The sequence below is a fragment of the Calypte anna genome, chromosome 1 (assembly GCF_003957555.1).
Source record: "Calypte anna isolate BGI_N300 chromosome 1, bCalAnn1_v1.p, whole genome shotgun sequence".
In the NCBI taxonomy this organism is placed as follows: domain Eukaryota; kingdom Metazoa; phylum Chordata; class Aves; order Apodiformes; family Trochilidae; genus Calypte; species Calypte anna.
In genome coordinates this window covers 38,697,533-38,721,023 of record NC_044244.1, presented here as the reverse complement: position 1 = coordinate 38,721,023, position 23,491 = coordinate 38,697,533, and positions in this window count along the sequence as shown.

The window sequence follows — 23,491 nt, the reverse complement described above, 5'->3', positions numbered from 1 at the left end:
CAACCTATGATTTTCTAAGCCAATGATGTCCTGCAGAGCTCCTCTGCTTTTTGGTGCTGAGGGAGAGTAATTTGTGACAGTCTTTCACAGAGACGAGCAAAGCTATGCCTGATTTCATTGATACGGTGGTATGATGAGGGAAGGAAGGCTGTAAGCTATTCTATTTTATAGCATTATTTACCCATCCATTATTCCAAAACTGTAGGATATAGGAAAAATGCAGGCACTGCCATTCTGCAGATGGATAATGTGAGACCTTGTAGCACCTGGAGGATGACCCAAGCTCAAGGGCAGAGCTGCACAGAGTCACCTGGGGGACCATGGCCTGCATTAAACACTCTGAATCAAGATGCAAAGTGAAACAGCTGGCAAGAGGGAGGAAAGCTGTAATTACAGCCAACAAATAACTTCTGAGCCAACGCCTGCTGATGAGGTCTTGGTCATGAAACAGAAGCCAGGAACAGGAGCTTTTTCTCTCCTAGGTGAGTGCAGTAACCCCCTCCAGCTACAGTATCATTCCCTTCATTAATAAGACACACTGCAGTGTGCCCCCTTTCACTCATTTATTATCATTATTTCTCTGATTATAGAAATCTATCTCCATCCTGATTACAGCCTAGGGCTACAGCGAGGTTCCTATGATTTGGGTGTTTTTTTGTTGTGGTTTTTTTGGTTTGGTTTGGTTTGGCTGTTTTTGAAAGTTTCCCTGTTCATAAGCTTGCAAAGTAACACACTTTCCAACAGCTTTTTAATGCTGGTCACACTTTAAGCCTGTTCTAAAGCAAGGAAAGTGAGATTAATTTGTGCTCTTGGGTGACTCTTTGGTAATTTAACTGGTCACTAGTCCACATCTGAAGCACCTTTTCTTTGGAAGCCTGGACTGTCATGAGATGTAAGATAGAAATATCAGGACTGATGATCAACACAAAACTACCTCCTGGTGGACAAAACTACCTCCTGGTGCAGACAAATTTATTTACCTGAGTGCAGAGATTACTCCAGTTTATTAAATTGGGAGCACAGCATCTTTCATTTTCAGTACAGAGTATCTTTAAAGATAAGTAACCCATTTCTGGGAAATAATTTGCCCGAGGTTTGGTACACTGCTTGGTTACCTACCCCTGCTGCCATTTCTCAGGAATGAGATGCAGTTCCTCAAGGCCTGGGGCTTTGCCCTAGAAGGTGACAGCTGTGGTGGATCTTGTCCTGAGGTGCATGATCTCCTCCCAAATGGTATCCAAATGAGTGTAGTAATGGAACTTTGCTGCAAAGGGAGATGAGTGGCTTCCCACTAACCTAGGGATCCTCATGTTTCCCAAATCACTATTTTCCAACTGTTTACTGAATTTCTCATGCTTATTTCTTCACAGTATGTTATGATGACATGAAAAAATCTCTTTTTGAAATATTAACATTACAATATGCGTTTAAGTGTAACACCTACATCAGTTCTTGTGTATTTTGGATATGCTGTATCACTAATGACAGATAGCAAGACCTTGTACAAGATAAGCATGCTGCCTCCTTTGGGTTTTTTCCATGTTGTTTTGATGACTTATCAGAAGATGCTGTGTATTTGCTAAGTGGTGGTCCTCGGCTTAGTCTTTGATGGTTGGTGCTGTGGGGGTGAGCAGGGAACAACTGCATCCTGCCTCATAGAGTAAGAGACGTAGAGAATGGCAGATTCAGAATGATCAAAAAGGGATGCTTTTTTCCAAGCTGTTATGGCTAAACAGTGGAGATCTTTTCTGTGCCATGGTGCCCTTGACAGTTCGAAGAGCAGGAGCAATGAGAGGTGTGTGTGTATGCCCACAGCAGAGGTAGCACTCTTCAGCTAGGGGCAGATCCTTGGAAGGACAGAGGCTAATTTCATGAACAAAGTTTTTCACTTAAGTTTGAAAGTTGTGAAAGGCCTTTCTCATGGGAGGAGCACTGTTTTGAAGGAGTTTTGACTGCTACAGTAGAAAACCTGCTTTCCTTCAGATGGTTTTCCCTTTGGTGCACTTGCTTTGCAGTGGTGATTTGGTTTGCAAAGAACTTTGTGGCAATAAACATGGTGAAGGTAAATCTCAAAGCTGCTGTATTTGTGTGATTCCCCCACTTTGGCCCAGGGCAGATGTCCAGCTGAAAGCAGCCTCATGTTGAGAGCAGACTTTGCAAAGGGTAAAATTTAGTAATTTTTGCATTATGTTTCACTACCACTGTAATATAATGTACTTCACCTATTCAAGAGTCAGGAAGATGTTCCTCAGATTCTGTTCTTCCTGGCAGGTGATTTGTGTGCTCAATTATAACCACTCCAGTGGGACACATGACTTGGATTTTATGATAGAATGAAAGCATAAAGTCATATCTTAAATGGTATGACACTTCTTGCTGGGCTGTGGTATACATATTTAAATAAAGAAAGGCCAAAATACTGCACCACCATAGAAAGGGGCACATGATATCTTTGTCTGTAGGACAGGGACAACACTGTATTCAAATATACCAAGACTTACCATAAGTTTAAGGGCACAAAACCTGAAGTTTTTATTTAGCATGGCTAGAGAATGTTGTAACAATTGTCAGATACTGGTTTACTGTCAAACAGCAGCTGAGGGGAGTGAATCTTTTACACTTGCTGTTGCTTTAGACTAAATAGTTTCAGGTGAAAAAAACCCTCTTGTTTCCCATGCAACAAAAGACTCAAATATTGACCATACTACTGGTAAAATAACCACAGAAATTACTGATCAGCTCAACTTTGAAAATGTTCATTTTTCTTTTGGTGGTAAATCTAGACCCAGCTCCTATATGTGGGGGGAAAAGCACACAAAAACAAACCTCTTACAGACAGTTTCCTACTCCATAGCTACAAACAGAAAATACCCATGAATCAATAATGAAGGCCTGTAAACACTCTTCTGGCTCTGCAGAGTACTTAATCTCAACCATGGGCTGTAGTAAACCACAATTCCCTTGCTGCAATAAATGCTGCAGACTCCAGAGCCAAGCAAAAAGTTTAATTAAAAGCAAACAGATATATGTATATAAAATTCTGCTGACGCAATCCCTCACTCTTGCATCTGAAATATATATATGTATATGTGTATATATATATATATATATATAGGCTTCTTCCTGGAGACACTGGATGATTTAGATTTCAATTTCACTTAAGAAGTCTCTCAACAGATAGTATCCATTGAGTGCCTGTGCACACACTACAAAACCCCATTCTGTTAACTAAATGCACTGATCTCTTATTGCTTTACATGCCTGGCCTGTTGGCAGTTGAGTTATTTACCTAATTTTAGAGACATAGCAATATTTTCCTGTGCTCTAAATAGCCAGGCATTGCTGAACTTTTTGGAAGGACTGCATTTGGCAGTCAATGGGTATGACAGCACTAAGGCAATAGATAATATTTTGGCTGTAACTAAGCTTGGCACATTTGGGGAAATGTCTCTCTGATGCTTTAGCACCAGGCAAGTTCTGCTTACATAAGCAACGTTTGACAACCTGTCCTATAAATACTCAATGAAAAGCAGTTTCTTGTTGATTTGTGCCCTAAGTCTGGACTAACACTACGGGCTTCAGCCTAAGCTTGCCCCTTCTCCCTCTATACCCCCGTGTGCTTCAGCTCCTTACTGGATGTGATGCTCTGAGCCCAGCAAATGATTCCCAGGAAAGTCTGGGAAAGTCTAGGTGCTACCTCTGGGGATCATCTGGTCCAAACTGAAGTTGAAAGCAGCCCCGCATCTTAGGTTATCCAGGGCATTGTCAAGTAAAGTCTTGAGTATTGCTATCAAGAGCAGTCCCACCACTTCCCTGGGAAGGCTACTGCAATGCTTCATTCCCCTCTGGCTGAAGAATTAATTTTTTTTTTATATCCAGAAGGAGTTTCCCCTGAAGCAAGTTGTGCCCGTAGCCTCTTCTCTGGCCACCAGGAATCACTTTGAAGAGAACATCTCTATAGAATCATAGAATGGTTTAAGTTGGAAGGGACCTTTAATATCATCCTTGCATGGATGATATTAATGTGTAGACAGATACCTTCTCTGCATCTTCTTTGGGTGTTAGAGACACTGATTAAGTTCATCCTGAGCCTCTTCTTGCCTGGGCTAAACAAAGCCACTTCCTTTAGCCTTTCTTCATATGCTTGGTTCTCCAACCCTCTAATCATCTTGGTGGCTCTCCAGTGGCCCTCTCCAGGTTTCAGTATCTTGAGCTGGAGGGCCAAAAGTGGATATTAAATATAGGTGCAGCCTAACAATTCCTGAGTGGAGTTACCTGTACATTAGCTGTCCTAATCTGTATGTTCATGTTGACGCTGCAGTTTGTGTGACTTTGGACCAACAATATTTTGATTTTGCTTTTTCTGAACCTGAAAAGTGAGGGGAAAGACAATCACTTGGGACTCGGGAATAAGCCTTAGTTGTATTCACTTTCTCAGAAAAAAAAAATACTTTTTCCTCAGAAGATAAATATACATAAGAAGCAGATGAGTTCTGGCATGAAATACATTAAAACTATATTCAAGAGGCAAACAGCTTCTGACACAATATGAAGTAAACAATTCTAACTACCTCTCAAAAATTAGAGGTCATGTATATTGGTTACCAAATGAAAATGTCTTGTATCTCTGAGCAAGAATTAATCCATTATTGATTTACATCCATGCAATGTTAAGCATGGTGCTGATGCATTGTTAAATGAGAGTGAACTCATGGAGTCTTCATAGCCAAAACTTTTCTTGCATACTCTAGGAAACATGGTGATGTATCTCTTGCCAATTTGTACCTGATTATATCAAGAAAGATAAGTCTTGCATTAATAGATTTATTAAGAGACACCCAGAAGATTATTGAATCAGGTATATCCTAATTAGCTATTGTTAAATCAAAAGAGGCAACTGCGCTTTGTACTACGGGGTGGCTTTTAAAAAGAAAAAACAAAAAACCCAGCACGAAGCAAAACCATTGGAATATCTGTTCAGTTCTGCTACAAGAAAGATGTGAACTGGCTGGAGTGAGTCCAGAGAGGGGCAACCAAGCTGGTGAAGAGACTCAAGAACAAACCCCATGGGGAGAGGCTGAGGGAATTGGGAATATTTCGTTTGGAGAAGAGGAGGCTGAGGGGAGACCTTATTGCACTCTGTACCTACCTGAAAGGAGGTTGCAGGGAAGTGGGTGGGTTTAGACTAAATCTTCCTAAAGGAAGAATTTTATCTCTGAGAGAAGTCAGATGCTGGATTGCACTGGTGGGGGAGGTGGTGGAGTCACCATCCCTGGAGGTATTTAAAAACATGTAGGTGAGGCACTTCAGGATGTGCTCTAGTGGGCCTGGTGGTATAGATATGTTATTTTATTTCTTTTTATTTTACTGGGGAGACAAGGAGAGGGGTGGGCAGGCGGTTTGGCAGATGGATGCAGTGATGCAATCATGACAATTCTGTGATTAGCTGGAGCTCTGTTTACTGCAGTAGTAATCACACAAATAGAAGGAAGTGAAGATACAGCTAGCAGATTTCACTTTACCTGTGCTTCAAGTTTGTTTTCCGATAGAATAGTAAAATTCCAAATGTTCGGAGTAAAAGACTTCATTTTAAAATATCTAAAACTCAGATTGGAAATACAGAATTAATTTTTTTCTCTACCAAAACAAGTTCAGAACCCCAGATTAACTCACTTCTGTTGCAAGAAACTAATACAAATAGAAGACCTCAAAAGAAAGAAAACAAAGCAAAAAAAAACCAAACCCTGCATAGCAGTTATTTCATCAAAATGGACCCTAAAGCAAATTTTGCCTTTTTTAATCTTCCTTATTTTCCTATTGCAGTTTACTTGGTTTTTTCCTATATCGGCTTATTCATGGCAGTTGTCCCACCACAAGCAGAGTGACATGGAGAGTAAAGCTGGGGAAAATGAGTTTGAAGCACATAAGAAATTCCAATATTCAGAGCATAGTAATATGCTGTAAAGAAATAATTATTAATGGACATTTTGGGTAGAAAATTCTACCTGTTTTATTATATTCCTTCTGATTGAATAAGAGTCAGTGTACTGAAGAGTTTTATTTATTTATTTATTTTAAGGTTTTCATTATCTAACATAGACTCACCACGTAACAATTCCTGAAAAACTGAATAATGTCTGGATATGAACTAATGGATTGCTTTTTGTACTTAGTGCCCTGAAATGGGTTCAATCTGATGCTGAATCAAATGTTTAGTAGGCTAAGAGTACCACAAGTCAGGATAAGTTTGAAAACAAATATCATGAGGTTTGTCCATTTTCTCCTAAAGGAGAAGGGAATCCTGAAAATGGAAAATTTAGAAGCAGGAGGAAGGGAGGACACAGGGAGTGACTCAACAGGTGACGAAAATGCGCATGAGATCGCATGTGTGCAACATGATCAGGTTGGAAAAATAATTAGTTGAGCTGGGAGGATGGCAAAACAAACCTGTAGTGGAAGGAGCTGGCATAGATAGGAGGCAGAAACCTGATGCTGAAGAGAGTCTGAAGCTGAGCTTGATAAATCCGATTTGAGGTTTTCAGAATGCAAATTCCTTCTGCTCAACAGGACATCATCGAGTGAATGGAGTATACATTAGCTTAAAATTACTCCATTTGACTTGGTCTTCAAACTGAGAGTTTGTCTTAAACAATATCTGAACTCTCAAGTGTGTGAGATTCTGCAAGCCAAGCGAGAGCCAGAAGGATCTCCTGCAATTCAATATTCAGCAGCTGTTGAAGCTTTTAAGTTCCTAACATTCAAGAGAGAGTCATGGAAAAAAGAGTCAGGGGAAAAGACATTTTAGAAGCACTGTTACTGGCTTGCAGGTGTAAATGTTCACTGAAGACTGAAGTAAATATGGGGGAACTGGCAGAGAGGACTTGGAGAGAAAGACAGAAGCTGCTGGGAAAGATGATACTTCAGTGCTGTCAAAATCATCAGTGTCTGTGTTAAAGATGGCAAGGATGAAAAGTGAAATTCTGGATTAGTGTAACAGATCAAGCTGAAGTAAACTGGATCTGAAGAGAAGCTAGAGAAGGATCAGACTAGAGCATCAGTGATCACATCAGGGATGTCAAAGTATTATATCTACTGATGCATCAGAAATATAAAATGAGGACTTCAACTTCCAAACACTTGGTATTAGGGATAGAGCTTCAGCTGCAAGGCTCATCTGAGATTCATGAACTGCACATAAAGCTCCGTGACAAAAGACAGAAAGTGAGAAACTTAAAATGCTAGGAAGTTTTACATAAACATGTGAAGAAGCAGTAGAAATTATGAAGAAAAGCACTGAAACTTTAGTTATGGTTTATGATCCTCCAATACTAATCTGTCCTAACATCTTCCTTCCTTGCTTCCTACTTATTTAACATGTTTTCCATGTAGAATAGAGCCTTTATAAGAAGTTTCAACTCTTTTGCAGCATTACTGACTTAATATAAAGCTGCTCTTTAAAAGAAGAGTTACTTTCCCTTTTGGCACTTCTAAATATTTCTGTTTCAACTTTGTGCTCCTTTCCCTCCAAGATCTGAGTTGCAGAGCTGCTTCCTTCAGTCCCCAGTGGAGGCCTATTTGTATTGGCTTTGATGTAAGCAGTAAGCTGCTTGGTTCAATTTCAACTTTTCAGGGGAAGAATTTATTCACAAAGGAATTACACAGCATGAAATCTTAAAAGCTGCACTTAGATTCTCATGGAAAAACTGCTTAATGAGTTTGGTTGGGAAAAATGTTACAGAACTGATGTTCTCCTTGCCTAAAAAGACAATGTGCTTCCACGGAGAAGGTGTGGGGAAGATGAAAAAGACAGTCTTCAACCCTGGCAAGGACAGGGCTGTGGAGAGAGATTTAATGTACCCATTAAGTGAACTACATACACAGGCTGGAGTAAGACATTTTGCACAGAGAGAACAAAAATTCCTGATTTCCAAGTAACATTTACAGACTGTAGCCTGCTGGCTACCTTGCTTTTGGGATGTTTAGCAATGGTACCAAGACTCTGAATACTTTATAGCTACTACAGTGAGCTTTTTTCCCCTAATCTTTTAACTCTCTGTGGTCATTTATTTCATACCAACAGTGTGTTTCAAATTTTAGAGGGGTAATACACTGTTATGCTTGAGGCTGTGTACCTCTGACAAATGGTGTGCCTTCGATCTTTAGGAAGCCACAAACCTCACTGATAGTTGCAGACATCACAGCTCCTTTCATCCATTTCGTTTATGAAAAGCTGAAGTAGTAGATGCCACCATGACAGATGCAAATCAACCTGGTGATACTGGGGTAGCTGAAGCCTCAAAAATGGACTTCCCGAATCTGACAGCAGATTTGGAAGCCAAGTCCTTGTTTTGGTGGAGCTAAATGTGCCCAAGACAAAGGGCAGAAACACAAATGCAAGCAGGGAAGTGCTTTTCATGTACTTAAAGTACATTCTTGGTAAATAAATATGATTATATATGTATAAAACTAGAAGTCCTGGTTCTATCTTCTTCTATTACCCTTCTTAATGGAAATAGCATGCAACATTTTGGAAGGTAATTAACTGCCAGGGCTAAAGAGGATAAAATCTTTTAGTCTCACAAAAATCAAAAAGACCAATATAATCTTATTAAAGAGCTGGAAGTTTTCTAAAAATATTTAAATTAACAGCAGCTTCCCAAGATAAGCTTCCAAGCAATACAGAAGTGAAGAGAGAAAACCTTTGGGGCAACTTCAGAAGCCTCACTGCAATACTGCCAGTTCAGAAAGACAAGATGGAAAGCTAAAGCCACCAGCCAGCTGATCAGAAGGGAAGAACAAAAAAACTTGGCTGCTTTGGCTCCTACCAGCACCAAGAAACTGCAGCAGCAAGGAACTCGTGAAAGGAAATTACAGGTTTCCAAGAAATTAAAAGCTGTCAAGATCCCTTGACATGGAGCAATGGGTCTTTCCAGTATTCCAAATTTTCTTTATTTTGGATAGAGATGTTAACATCTACAGACCAAAAAATGAGTTCTGTAAGAGAGAGTGGAAGGTAATTACTACTGAAGTCTAAATTTTCTAGGGACACAGCATCAGTCCAGACTCCATGGAATGATTCTGCTGCTCTTGGTTTGGGAAAAATGATCCAGAATAGGCCTAAAACATAAAGAGCTGAGGTAGGGATAGGAAGGATGGAAGTGATTGCTTTACCTTAAAATTAACTAGAAAAGCCAAAATCAGCCTCAGAAGAAAATGTTTTATTTTAGCATGTATGTAAAAACCTTCCCTGAAATTACAATCCCTGCCTTGCTATCAGGCAGATCTTCTCCATAAGGGAAAACATGTTCAAGTACTGCAGGCTCATGAAAAATGTCACCAATTTTATGTTGGGTGATTATTTCAAAATCGTTCCATAAAGTCACTGTAATTATGTTCATCAATGCTCTAAATGCCTGGCACGAGTAGGAGTACCAATGCCAGATAAAATCCAAGAAAGATGGAGACATTGTGCTTGCAAAACCCAGCCCCAACCCACCAGCTGGTGGCAGGAGAAGCTTCCATGGCTGGTCACCACATGTAATTTTGTACTTTATCTGTAAGTTTTTAGAGCAAAATATGGTGATATATTAGGTTTTGTTAAAGCCATTTATGAAGAGAAATCGCATTGGTCCTGAATCTAAGGATGAAAAATTGTGTAATGGTAGCAACACGGAAGAGAAGTACAGTTTATGAGAGCAGCAGTCGTGTGTGAGCTCTTTTGAGGAATGCTACAAAGACACATAAAGCACAGCAATGCAAGCAAGGACAGGGGAATTAATTTTCTTAATAGAGGCCACAAAGTAGCACCAGGTAAGCAAACCAGATAGCTTGATGTGGTGCAAGGAGGGACATTTGACAGCCTGTTAAGTAAAGGTGTACCAAACTGTAGTGTGTTGGGCTTTTTTTGTGTGAAAAGCTGTGCTTTAAAGTGGTTCTCAGAAGTTACTAAGCCTTAGGAAATAGGAAATAAGTCTGTTAAAAAATAACTTGATTTGTGGTTGTAGGACAGGGTTAGTAATCTATTGCAGTGAGGTAGAGGAGGGAAAAAGCAGAGCGTGCTCCCAGGAATCAGCAGCCTTCAGGAGAGCAGATGGGCTGTGAGGAGGGGTGATTTTCTGGCCATGGTCTGACCAAAGCACAGGAGGAGCTGGCAGTTTTGCACAAGGGGAAATGTGTGGCATGGGCACCTGGCAGAAGGGATGCTCTCCCCTTGGTCTCATTGAAGATTTTGAGGACTTGAGTGATGCCAAGCACAGGCTGACCAAGCCCTCATGGATGTTCTGTACTCAGCCTGCAGATGTTTGAGTCAGCCAGTGACAAAAGAGCTTGAAAGCCTCTGGACTCCTTGCCCTCAGCTGATCCCATCACCTCTGCATGCTGCATCACCTCTCTTTCTACATCCCCTTAAGAAAAAAAATAAAATAAACAAAATATGCCTGCAGCTGCAAGGGTTTCTCAATGTTACCCTGCCAGTAACACACAAGGAACATCCTCATCCACCATAAATCATGCTCAACCTAATATAAATATTTGTTCATCTAGGGTCCTTTTTAAAGCTGTGCTACAGCTTTACCTGTAATTCTAATTAGGCAACACTGCAGCTTGTATCTGCAATAACATCGAAACCAGTTGTTTTTCTGGAGCATCTGTGCTCAGCTGGAGGAGGAGGAGGGGAGAGAGAAGTACAGTCTTACTGATACAACCATGCAGCTAAAACACGTCTGCCTCTGAAATTTAGGGAAATGAGAGTCCTCTGCCAGCCCCTGATCTCTGGATTGGCAGGTATGGATTTTATCATGTGAAGCAGTCAGCTACAAATTAATAGAGATTTTTTTTTTTTCTTTTGGTCTGGGGAGCCATAATAGCCACAGAATTACACTGTTATTTCTTTTTTCAACTACTTTTCAGTTCCAGTTAAACTCTGCCTAGGCATAATCCCAATGCCAGGCTGAACAGTAATTTCAGCTGAACCAAAATCTCTGCTGGTTCAATGCTCCTTTCTCGTCGCAGCTATATTATGTAGGAATCAGAATGTGATTACAAATTATGAGTATGAAGGTTATTTTCTGACTTTTTATGACTCTCATATCTATTCCAAACTCTTTAAGTTTTCATGGTTATTGCAGCAAGAATGAGGCATGATAAGGATATGTATTCTACATCAGAAAGACACCAAACCCCTGCAAGCACCACTTATAAATATGAGACATACATTACTACTATTGGAGAACTCTACAGAGACAAAACAAAAGTAGACACTACTAATTTTGGGTATTTTGAAGCCCAAATGCTCCAATTTGGACTGAAACTCTGTGACTTGGTGCTCTAGCAAGGTCAGAATTCATTTAGAAATTCCAGGAGGAGATGAGCCCCAATTTCGACTTAAAAACCCCAACATTTTTCAGCCCCCATCCTGTCATGTCAAAAAGAACCCAAAACCCAACAAACAACCTGGGAACAAATTATCAATTACTAAAACACTTAATGAAGTGTCTTTCTAACTGGGAGACCCCAGCTTGTGCTAGCCCAAGGATCATTATGAGACTTTGCAGCACTAGACTATATATGTTTTAAATACTGTATCTGTGTAAGAGATGGTTTTGAAGTGCATGCTTCTCTTATGCAGGTTCACTGCAAGATAAAATGGACTAATATTGGTGCCCTCTCAGCTGTCTCTCAATTTCCCATGCATATGTATATATATATATATATATACACTGACACATGTACATTCATACATAGTAGAGCATATATTCTTAGTACATTTATGAAATACCTAAGTTGTAAAAACCTATAGATGTAAATTTCACCACCAACTCTACTCTGGGGAATCCTTTCCCCATAATATTTCTTGGCACTTAACGTTACTTCATAGAATCATAGAATTGGCTGGGTTGGAAGGGACCTCAGAGATCATCGAGTCCAACCCTTGATCCACTACCGCTGCAGTTACCAGACCATGGCACTGAGTGCCATATCCAGTCTCTTTTTCAATATCTCCAGGGACGGAGAATCCACTACTTCCCTGGGCAGCCCATTCCAATGCTTGATCACCCTCTCCGTAAAGAAATTCTTTCTAATATCCAACCTAAACCTCCCCTGGCACAACTTGAGACCGTGCCCTCTTGTCTTGTTGAAAGTCTTCTGGCAAAAGAGACCAACCCCCACCTGGCTACACCCTCCTTTCAGGGAGTTGTAGAGAGCGATGAGGTCTCCCCTGAGCCGCCTCTTCTCCAGGCTGAACTTGCAAAGTTAGTGAATAAATTCTCACAACACACTGGTAGAAAAGTGGAAAAATAACTACCATTATTAATAAGGTTTCTTGTACAATAAAATAAGACAGAAAAAATGCTGTTCTATTGACCTGTGTTACAGGTGTTACAGCATAGAGAGATCCAACCCAAAATTCTCCTCCACTGTCCCATCCTTTGGACCTTGAAACCTTTCTGCATATTGTAATATTTAGCACAGGCTTTGATTTTTCTATTTTTACTGCCATCTGACTTCGGGGTTGCCCCTACTATTGACAGAATAAGCATCTCGGTGGACGGAGAAACAAACAGCCAAGTGTGTCACAATATTTTTGGTGTAAATCATTAGGCGGAGCAGTGCTGTTACTTTAGGAGGACTGTGGGGTATTTTGGACTTTAGGTAAATTACAACCCTGAACATTTGGTGTGCCAAGTAAAACAGCACAAAAATATATTCCCTCCGAGCCGAGCAGTTGCAAGGCTTTCACAAGAGAAAAAGGCAGCAATCTGACTATAAATAGCAACTTAACTAAAATTAGATAGAACTGGCAGGCTCTCGCCTATGAATGGGAGCACTGTTAATATGCTCATCAGGGGCTGGAAGGGCTCCAAATCTGACAAGGCAAGCTACAGCACAAACTTTCTGTGCCTGGAAAAATGAGCAGAAATGGCTGAATGAGCAGGGCCAGGGATGTTTTCATAACTGGATAATAATGTCAGAGGCTGCCTGACCGTGCTGATTAAATTTAAAGGGGGAGGAGGGGGCTGCAAGCAGGGATATTTCTCCCTATTCCTTGTGGCTTTGCTTTGTTTATGCTAACAGAAAATGCTGTTAAATCTGATGAATAAAGAAACATAGGAACTAATTTAAGGGAGAACTAACACCGATATACTCAGTAAAGTTAAGCCAAGCTGGGTAATAATGTAAATTTAAAGTATGTAACTGTTTTTGGGTAGTTTAATTAAGTGGCTAAGGCTTCTCTACACTCTTCCTGCATGGTGAAGTTACTGAAGAGTGCATAAAAATATGAATTGATGATAGAGGAGGTACTTGGTACTAATCTCCTGCCTGTTCCACAAATGCTACATGGCTTTCTCTAATCCAAAACAGACCTTGTAGCATGGGAAGTGCCATTATGGTCACAAGATAGTAGAGAAACTTCAGTTGAACAGATGATAAATGCTGACCTTCTTTCTCCACGTTGTGCTGTTTAAATGCAATCACTTGTATACCTGCTATCAATCAGCCTGTACTTCCATACACAGCTTTTTCTTTTTTTTTCCCTTAAAAAAAAAAAAGTTACCTCATACAAAGGCACCTTGAGGGCACGCTGTATTTCCACAGGGCAAGTCAGAGCAAAGTAGCGGATGAACTGTGAATTTACACCAAGCTTATTGTACAGTGTCTCTCCCATGTTGATAAACCATTAGTTTACTTCACTTTAATTAATTTTGAGTGGGAATTAAGTTAAGGTAATTATGGCCAGCTGAATTTTAAATGAGTGTCCGTAGAGAAATTATATATACTCAAGTTATACTCACGTTAAATTCACATCTTTTTTTGTTAATTAATTTTGACATCTTGTGTAGGACAAGCCATTGGATATACTGGGCTCATGCCAAAGCACCTTGAAGATAAGGAAGGAGATTTTGAACTGGTCTTGACAGACTTAAGAACAGCCTGATTCCTGGGGGCTTCTAGGTGGAAAATACTGAAGAAATTTTTCTGTTGAATAGAGAACATATAAATGGCTCGAACATAAAAGGATATTTAAATATAACTGTGATAAATTTTTAGGGTTTTATGAGAAATATTAAATTTAAACAAAGTAGTCCTTGGTCTATGCCCTTCTCAAATCAGTACTTGTCAGCCATAAGGAAAACACAAAAATTACCCCTATTATGTCCCAATTAATCTGATCATTTATGTGGGCTAAAATATTTGCTATCACAGCTGCTTTTATATATGTGTATCTTCATATATCTGCACCAACTAGTTTTTAATGCATGAAATAATATGAGTCACACCTAATTTAATTTTAATTCCAGCCTCTGAAAATAACCATAAGTTATTCTAACTCCAACTCAAAAAATAATGAACCTTTGAAACTGATATTGCTCCAGTCCTGCAGCAGACCACCGATACAGAAGTCTGCAGGCTCCACAAAGCTGCAATGAAAAGTAGGTTTAACCTTAGGTTGCAGTAATTTTTTTGGCTCAGGAGAAACTTTGTGTAAACTGGCTCTTTGAAGTTTAATCCTATGGAGTTTAAAAAAAAAAAGACTGTTGAGGGGATGGAGGGGACATGGAGGGGATTTCATATTTGGGTTAATCACTTGATTAGAAAGGTTGTGACCTTTGTTTATGGAATAGCTTCTGTATTTTTAGCCCAACAGGAATGAAAGCTTTGATGTACAGAGCGTTGATAGTGAAGGAGGCATTTTCACTGGGGAAATGTTATGTGTCAGCTGAGGAGAAGGAATGAAGAAGCCTAATGAGGATCCCAATGTGTTTGTTGAATAACCTTCTGCTCACAAACGGGGGAAAAAAATGAAAAACTTAAAAAAAATTCCTATAGGAAGATATGAAACCTCTAAGGATGTTGCTGTATTTCTTTTGCAAAACCTCTTTGTGGATGACTGTGCACACACCTGTTAAGTAGAGTAATAAATGCTGAAGATTTGAGAATAAAAGTTTCAGAAGTGAAAATATCCTGGATTCTGAACTGGGATATCAATCAAAAATATAATCAAGCAAAAATTAACAAAGAAACTAATGAAAGTTCAGGCTCCAGTTCACAAATCCATCTTACTCTATAACCACTTATTCTTCTGCCTTTCCAACTCCCTTCTCCCAGATGGGGTGTGCTTTACAGTTCTTTGTGAGATAGCTGCCACTAGAGGTCAGGTGTTTATCATTCTCTTCAGTGCCATTAATTACCATTAGTGCTGTGCAGTCTGAAAAAAAAAAAAAACCAGCACTGCAAACTGCCTAAAATTAGTCTTTTATTTATTTACATGTAGGTATAAACAGAGATGTGATTGAGACCCTTTAGAAATTAGAACACTTAGAATATAGTTAGAATTTTGTGTCAGACTTCTGTAGCTTGAGTCCTATCGAAACATGATGCCCATTTCTCTGTAATCTGTGCCTGTCTCAGATTGGTACCTTCAAAAAGCCAGACCAGCTTGGAGAAGTGCTGGTCATGACAGGCTGAAAAAAAAAAGGACACAGAGTTAAAGGATCTCAGAGAGGAGGTAAGCAGCTCATGTTCCCATTGCACAAAATGCATGAGAAATCAGGCTTTGTTATTTTTGTGACACACACACAGTGTGTGTCTGCATAGAAATAGTTCTGCTAAAGTAAGTCGAATTTTCCAGCATGCTCCCAAACTCCTTATCAACTAGACAATTGCTAATACTACCTTGCATAAAAATATGAAGAATGTGAAAAGTTTATTTGGTTTGGTCTGGCCCACTAAATGCAGTGAGTAATCATACAGACCAACACCAATAATACAACAATTTCAGGTCCAAACAGTTAATCTTTTCACAGGCCATGAGTAGATACCTATTCTTACACAGGACTATAACATAATGATTTGCTGAGCAAGGCTCTAAAGTGACAAAGAAAAACTGAGAACTTAATTAATTAAAATAAGGTGTTATTTAAATCAATTAACTAGAACAGCAGCAGGTGGTGATATCACTGCAATTGCATCCAGCTCTGCAGAGCTCCACCTATGCTGTTCCACTCCCAATACCAGGTCTCCATAGGAATACTCATTAAATGATCTTATGGTGATGCCATCTAGGGTCAATGGCATGTGATAGCCTGTGCAACAGGTATTTAGTAAGCAGCCCTACAGTCACTTGGAAACGCATGCAGACGGAATCCAAGTGATTAATGGTGCTTCTTAAAGGACCAAAACAACCCACCAAAAGGAAGACAACTCCTCACTTGGCCTTCTCTTTCATGAAACCGCTTTCATGACATGCCCCTCTTCCACAGATCTAAGCAAGAGCAGGTTTATTTGCTTTTTATGCAAGAATTTTTAAAAACCAAACAAAAAAAACACAAAACAGAAACCAAAACCCCAAACCAACAAACAAACAAAACCAAAAACCAAACAACAACAACAAAAAAACCCCAACACATCTCTGCTGTCCTTCCTTTCTTTTATAGACAAGTAGGGTTCAATGTTTTGTCAGAAACAATCCAGTAATAAGATACAAGCTCTGGACACAGCCTTTTGGATGCATGCTGATCAGCCCCAAGCATTGCTACCTTTCAACTTTTGGTTTGCTGTTTTTTTCACTGGAGACACTTTTTCCCCTGGAAAATCTGGAGAGAATCCACATGAGCCAGCAGTGTGCCCAGGTGGCCAAGAAGGCCAATGGCATCCTGGCCTGTCTCAGGAACAGCGTGGCCAGCAGGCCCAAGGAAGTGATTCTGCCCCTGTACTCAGCACTGGTGAGGCCACACCTCAAGTACTGTGTCCAGTTCTGGGCCCCTCAGTTCAGGAAGGAGACTGAGGTCCTGGAGCGGGTCCAAAGGAGGGCAACCAGGCTGGTGAAGGGACTCGAGCACAGACCCTGTGAGGTGAGGCTGAGGGAGCTGGGGCTGTTCAGCCTGGAGAAGAGGAGGCTCAGGGGAGACCTCATCACTCTCTACAACTACCTGAAAGGAGGGTGTAGCCAGGTGGGGGTTGGTCTCTTTTCCCAGGCAACTCTCAGCAAGACAAGAGGGCATGGTCTCAAGTTGTGCCAGGAGAGGTTTATGTTGGATATTAGAAAGAATTTCTTTATGGAGAGGGTGATCAGACATTGGAAGGGGCTGCCCAGGGAAGTAGTGGATTCTCCGTCCCTGGAGATATTTAAAAAGAGACTGGATGTGGCACTCAGTGCCTTGGTCTGGTAACTGCAGCAGTAGTGGATCAAGCGTTGGACTTGATGATCTCTGAGGTCCCTTCCAACCCAGCTAATTCTATGATTCTATGATTCTCTTTTGAATGTCTTCCACTTCATATGCAGAATATCAGTGCACAGAGACAATCATCAAAGCTTATCCTTTCCTTCACTACTTCTTTGAGAATGCAGTAAATTCTCCTACAAAGATTTCTATGACAGGAACAGCAATCATTATACATGTCCTAGAGCACAGTCTTTTCTTCATTGTCATCACAATATTTAAAAGTATTTACCAGGTGTGTTTGAAATACATAACGTGACTTTGTAATTCAACCTTGTGCCTCCACACAAAATTGCAGGAGACTTGCAGTGCAATGTCTTAGAATCCTGACTGGTTGAGGGATGGTATAAGTTTAATCACTGTAAAACTCAGAATGTGCTTATTCTGAATTTGAGAGTGATTCAACTTTATTACCAATTAGATAAGCACAATAATTGATTAAACAACCAGCTTTTAAAGGATCTTACTCTCTTCTCAAGGCAGTTGCCCTCTTCTCTTTCCCAGACTTTCCCCTGATCTGTGTTCATTTTGTTTAATAGAGAATCAGCCTCCAGGACAATGAGAGACACATTCAGATTACTGTGGAAATCTGAAGTCCAGAAATTAAAGCAAACCTTTATCATTTCCGAGATCATAATCCCAGAAATTTCACTTTTCTTCTCAAAAATGCAGACCACTTCAGAATCTATTTGTAAACCCTTTTTTTTTTGTTACAAAACCCTTATCACAGCACCTGGCTAACCTCAGGGCTGCTCTGGAGCTCAGGGAAGCTCTGTGATGCATCATTTAGGTTACCAGTAGTTAAAAGGCAAACCTATAATGGTGCTGGTAGCCTTTGTGACCCAAGGGAATGTACAGAAGCAGAAGTCCATTTCACTTGGTGGCTCAAGACCCTTCTAAATTACCTGATAATGTTCTAAAACCTGCTTTTCCCTTGGTAAAAAGATACCTATAATTATACTGGTGTTGTACAGTGAGGAAAAAAAGTGTTACTAGAGCAAGGCTCTGCAGAAAGGTAAGGTCCACCATGATTTTACACAATACAACATCTTTAAGAAAGTTTGGGGTTTATTATTTAACTTTACGTGCAACTGCACCCTTAAAAGAAATAATAATGAATGTGCAGAGAGCCTGGATATTCAGCAAACCTCTGCAGTCAGCTTTAGAGAAATCTGTAAAATCAGCCATATTCACAGGTGAATTGTGAATTTTGTTGGAGGTTTCAGGCCAAATTCTTTAAAAAACCAACCAACCTAACAATAAAACCATCCAACAAAACAATAACAAACAAGCAAACAAAAACCAACCACACAAGGAAACATAGAAAAAAAGAAGAAGCCACTTGGAGATGGTAATTTCCTGGAGCTGTAGTTCCCAAGAGAGCAGAGAAAGGGAAAGGAATGCAAGAATGGTTTTTAAATTGCCGAAACTGAATCAAGACATTAAATTCATGTGGCTCCAGCCTCAGAGTCTAAACATGGGGACACTGTATCCTAAATTTCTTCATGTTAGCCACATTAGTCTGCCCTCTCTTCAAGAGACAGATACCCTCATTTTTTCTTCTAGGGATTATGATTCAGGCAAATGCACTGTAGACTCAGAACATCTTTCTGGGTTGGGCCCAACATGGAAACCCACAGACAGTATCAGAGATTGGGCTATTTTCTTTCTCTGACAAAAGAATCTTCAGTCCCTTCAGAAGACAGAATAAAAATCACCAAATTTTGAGGCTCTGTCAAACGGACTAGGAATAAGGAAGAACCTAGGTGCTACAACTTTATTTTCATTTTCTGAGAGGTTAGGCTTTTGGGGAGGGGGATTTTTGGTAATAGATGTAAGTCTTTTTTTTTTGTCCTTGTTCCTAGAAAAACAGATAGTCTTATAAGTAGCAGAACTGAAAAAGGGTGCAAGTCATTTTCTGTCCAGTTTTTTTTTTTTTCTGGTCTCTCTACCTTGTTTTTAACAAGGCTTGATGCAAGGCATTCACCAGTATGAAAGTCCGCAATTACTCAATGTCTGTTTGCTTCATGCAAATATTTTTGTTATGATAGAATCATCATTTTAGAGGATGGCACAATTGCCATGTTGCTATTTTAAACCTGCTGCTGGTAATACGAAACTATTCAGGGAGTACTGTAGAATACTACTTTATGGTTTGCTAAAACTGGATTTAGGGTTTGCTTCAGTGGTTTCAATGGCTACATTGCTCACATTCTGCTGTCTGTGCCATAAAGCATTGTCCACTTCAGATAATGTCCTCAGAAGAGCAACTGCAACATTTTTTTTTAAAATGTCATTTAAATACGTTGGATGTTAAAAAGTCATTCTAAAATATCACCTGTTACATCAAACTCCTGATGATTTTTCATCAGACCTGAAATCTTTACAATACATACTGTGCATGGGTGTTACTGTGGTGTTTTGTTTTGTTGTGTTTTTTTTTTTTTATTAAATAATAACTTTCTTCTAGTTTCAGAAGCACCTTGATAGATTCTGAACTTAACAACAAGTGATGTTCATCCTTGTGGACAACTTTATAATTCATTTATCAGCACCAACATCTGCTTTGCATCCAACTGAAAAAGCAATTACAGAAAGTCACTTTTCTTCCATACCATGATGTTGGCAAAAAGCCACGTCACTTATGGTGCTAGGACATGGAAAATAACAGAGAGAAGAGTATGAAAGCACTGCAGTTTTTACAACACAGTTAAATCCAGTCCATGAGATAGATTAGCTCAGCAATTCATCTGGAGAGAGTCATACCTAAAAGTTGTGTTTCTGAAGAGCAGCAGAAGGTAAAGCCTAGTGCACAGCTACATATCCTAACTAATAGGACTTCCATAGGTCCTCTTCTTGTGTGGCTGCTGGATTCTCAGGAGAGCACAGCACTGTACTTACAGCAGTGGTTTACTATACAGTCTTGTTTAGGGCACTATAGGTGTCGTTCCAAGTTGTGATGTATGGCTGAAAAAGATGTGCTTATGGACCCATTTGGGCTTCAGAGTGCACCAACTCACATAGGGGCTGAGGATGTGTTTAGCCTGAGGTTAACACAAAAGTTATTTGGTAGTGGTTTGAGTTTTTTTAATTATTCCACACATACAGTCCTTGCAAAACCTGCGGTAGCTAAATTCACTTTGACTAATATTTAGAAGACTGTCTTGAAGAACTCTTGAGTACAACCTGTCAGCATTCCCCCTGAGCTCTGGAGGGCTGAATTCTTAAAAATGCTTTTATGATGATGACTTCACACTGACAATACACTTTTGAGTGTGAACAGTGCTATGTTTCTGTGTCTGCTGGCAAATAGGAAGAATGATTAACACTAGATGATTGCACCTCTTAAAGCTATGCCACTGCAGATAGTTTGTTGGGTTTTTTTTTTTCTGAAAAGCAATATATAAAAAGAAATATATGCACCCCCAAACAGAGATTATAATTTTGTTATGTGGTCTACACAATAAGTGACCTCCCACCATCTGTCTTATGGGCTGTAGTTTTGCTAGGATGACCGCTGATACTTTCTGGAAATGATATGGGAGGAAGATGAGAATGTAATTCTGTTGGATCTGGGGTTTGTAAAATAACTTTCTGGTTTTGTCTCTCTTCTACACTGGTTAATCTAGCAAGAAATAAATAATCACTTCTATAATCATATTTATTTCACAGAGTCCCCACAAAAAAAGAGAAAATCCTCTCACTAGGTTTGGATGGGTAGGTTAAGTGGTACCAATAGAGCCAAAAGGGCAGAAGTGTCAATAGCTGTCCTGCCCGCAGGCTCAACTCAAAGTTATTCAGTGACAACAAAGAATAATTTGAAGGTCTCTGATTCTTTCCCTCAGTTGTCTCTGCATGTGCTACATCTCAGCAGTGCATTATTTTCCTTTTTTTTCATAACAGCTTCCCACTCCTGAACTTCACTCTGAATACCACTCAGAAAAATTGATGAAGGATGCCAAGACCAAAGTGGCATTAGCAAAGCATACACAGCAAATCAAGTTTTCATTGTGACCTTTATTGTGACCCCTGTGTTCCCCACTTTTCCTGGGTGCTATCTCCTGCCGTGCTATGAGCTTCTCCAGGAGGAGTTATCTCTCTGCTTGCTATAAAGGACTCTGCTCTGCAGTGATGACTAAAAAATAACAGCAGCAGGTTACAGTATGCACAGCATGAGGGATGTAGCTGCCAAGAATTAAAGTTTGATCCTTGTTTTCCACAAAAAAGAATGGCTCAGTGTATTTAGCACATTGCTCCAAGTGATTAATCCAGTGAATAAAGATGGGGGCGTACCTAAGGCACGTGGCATTATTTTTCAAAAGTATGTTTTATAATTATGCTGGAGCAACAAAGCCTTACAATTGAACTACCTGGTTTTTACAAGCCCTGTGGTGACTGTGATAGGGATTGGGAAAAAAATATAAAATAGTGGAGAACTGTATCAAACATTTGCTCAATAATCTTTTCGGTATCCAAGAGCTTGTCAGAAACCTGGTGTCAGGTACAGGCTGCTCAGGGTTCAGCCTGATGTTTCTGACTGAACAGGATCCAGTTCAGCTTTCCAAAGGAGCAGTCAGCATAGGTTTTCATACTTTTGTATTCCCAATCTTTTCTTTTAAAGTAGGGTTTGACCCTTCCCTATGGAGTAACCCTACCTGGAGGCTATCTAGTGAGTAGCCTTGCTGAGCTCAGGCCAATTGGACACCACTTAACATTGTTTACAGAAGAGAAAAGCAGAGCCACCACGTTAGCAACCACTCTAAAACTAATTTCAAAGTACATTCTCTGGTAGCACAATACTTTCAAATTTATGACATGAGTGGATACCTGAGAAAAAACATGAAATCAACCAGAATTTATCCAAAGGCAGCCTGACTTTCATGAGCCACAGGGACAAATAAAATGTGAATACTTTCAGAAGAAAACACGGTAGATAGGTCTCAAAGGTGACTGAAATGTGACTAGATTAATTTAACATCTGTAGGTATATTTCTAAGTCAAAGCATCATTAATGTAATGGATATTCCAGCTGTAATGCTACTGTTTCTGGAGTGAAAAGAAAAAAACAAAACAAAAAAACCAATGTAAAATCTAGAAACAGAAAAATTAATGAAAAATAGCTAGTTGTTCCAATTAGGCTCTTCTAGGAATTGCAGAGTTTAAAAAAAAATCAGCATGAAAATAATTTTTTTTAAAAAAACAGAGATATTCTATCCTGCTTTTTTAAAATGTTTAGTTCACCTTTATTTGCCTAATAATACATATTTTGCTGTATGTTGTTCATGAGGTTGATAGTGGGACTAATTCCAGTCTTTGTCTCTTATCTGAGCAAACAAAAGTTTAAACTGTCTTAGATCCTTCAGCTATGTATAGGCAAAAAAACCACCCTAAATTTTAATTTAAATTAAATTATAAGAATGTGTTCCAAAGAACTGAGTAGTTAGGTAAGCAGGATGAAGAATTCTAGTATAATTATGTTGATAGTCTGTGAAGAGTTTACTTAAAAAAAAAAAATAGAAAATAAATAGAATATCCAAAGCGAGCGGCCTTTACCATCTTCTTTCAAGGTGTGATTTAACAAACAACTGAGCTGATGTAATACCTTACAGCTGTAAGGGGAAGATCTTCCTTCCTCCTGCCTTCTTCTGAGGAACCTCTCCTCACCCTTGTGCCTGCTCTGGTTTTTAGTGGCTCCTGGTTGAGTCGAGTCAACTCAACTCAACTCAACTCAACTCAACTCAACTCAACTCAACTCAACTCACTGACCCACAGAAAACTATCCAATCTTTTTGGCAGGTTAGTGAGTCAAATTTTGACTCAGTAAGGACTTTGAAAAATACCAAAGCTCAAGGAAGATAAATGGCAGAGCACATGCCTGAAGCAAGGGGTAGGAGGAGGGAAAAGGGTTTTCTCTTTCCAGTGATGCTGACCAGCCACATCAACATTATTCCAAAAGATTGCTCTGCTGCCAGAATACCATAAAATACATTTCTGTACCCTGAGACACCTCAGTTTGAGGATTTCTTACTGGATCAGGTTCCAGTTTTAAAATTAGGACATGGCATTACACATTATTAGGAAAAAAAAAAAAAAGGCTTGGGTTGGTTTTACCTACACCAAAGTGCACAATAATGCACAATAGTTAATCTAACTGTAAAATCTAAAGTGGAGAGACAGTACTTGTAATTCTACTACCAAGTAATTAGGTGATGTCAGCAGACTCACACCTTTGGTTAATCCAGCCTCCCTCAGTAACATAGCAGTGCCTT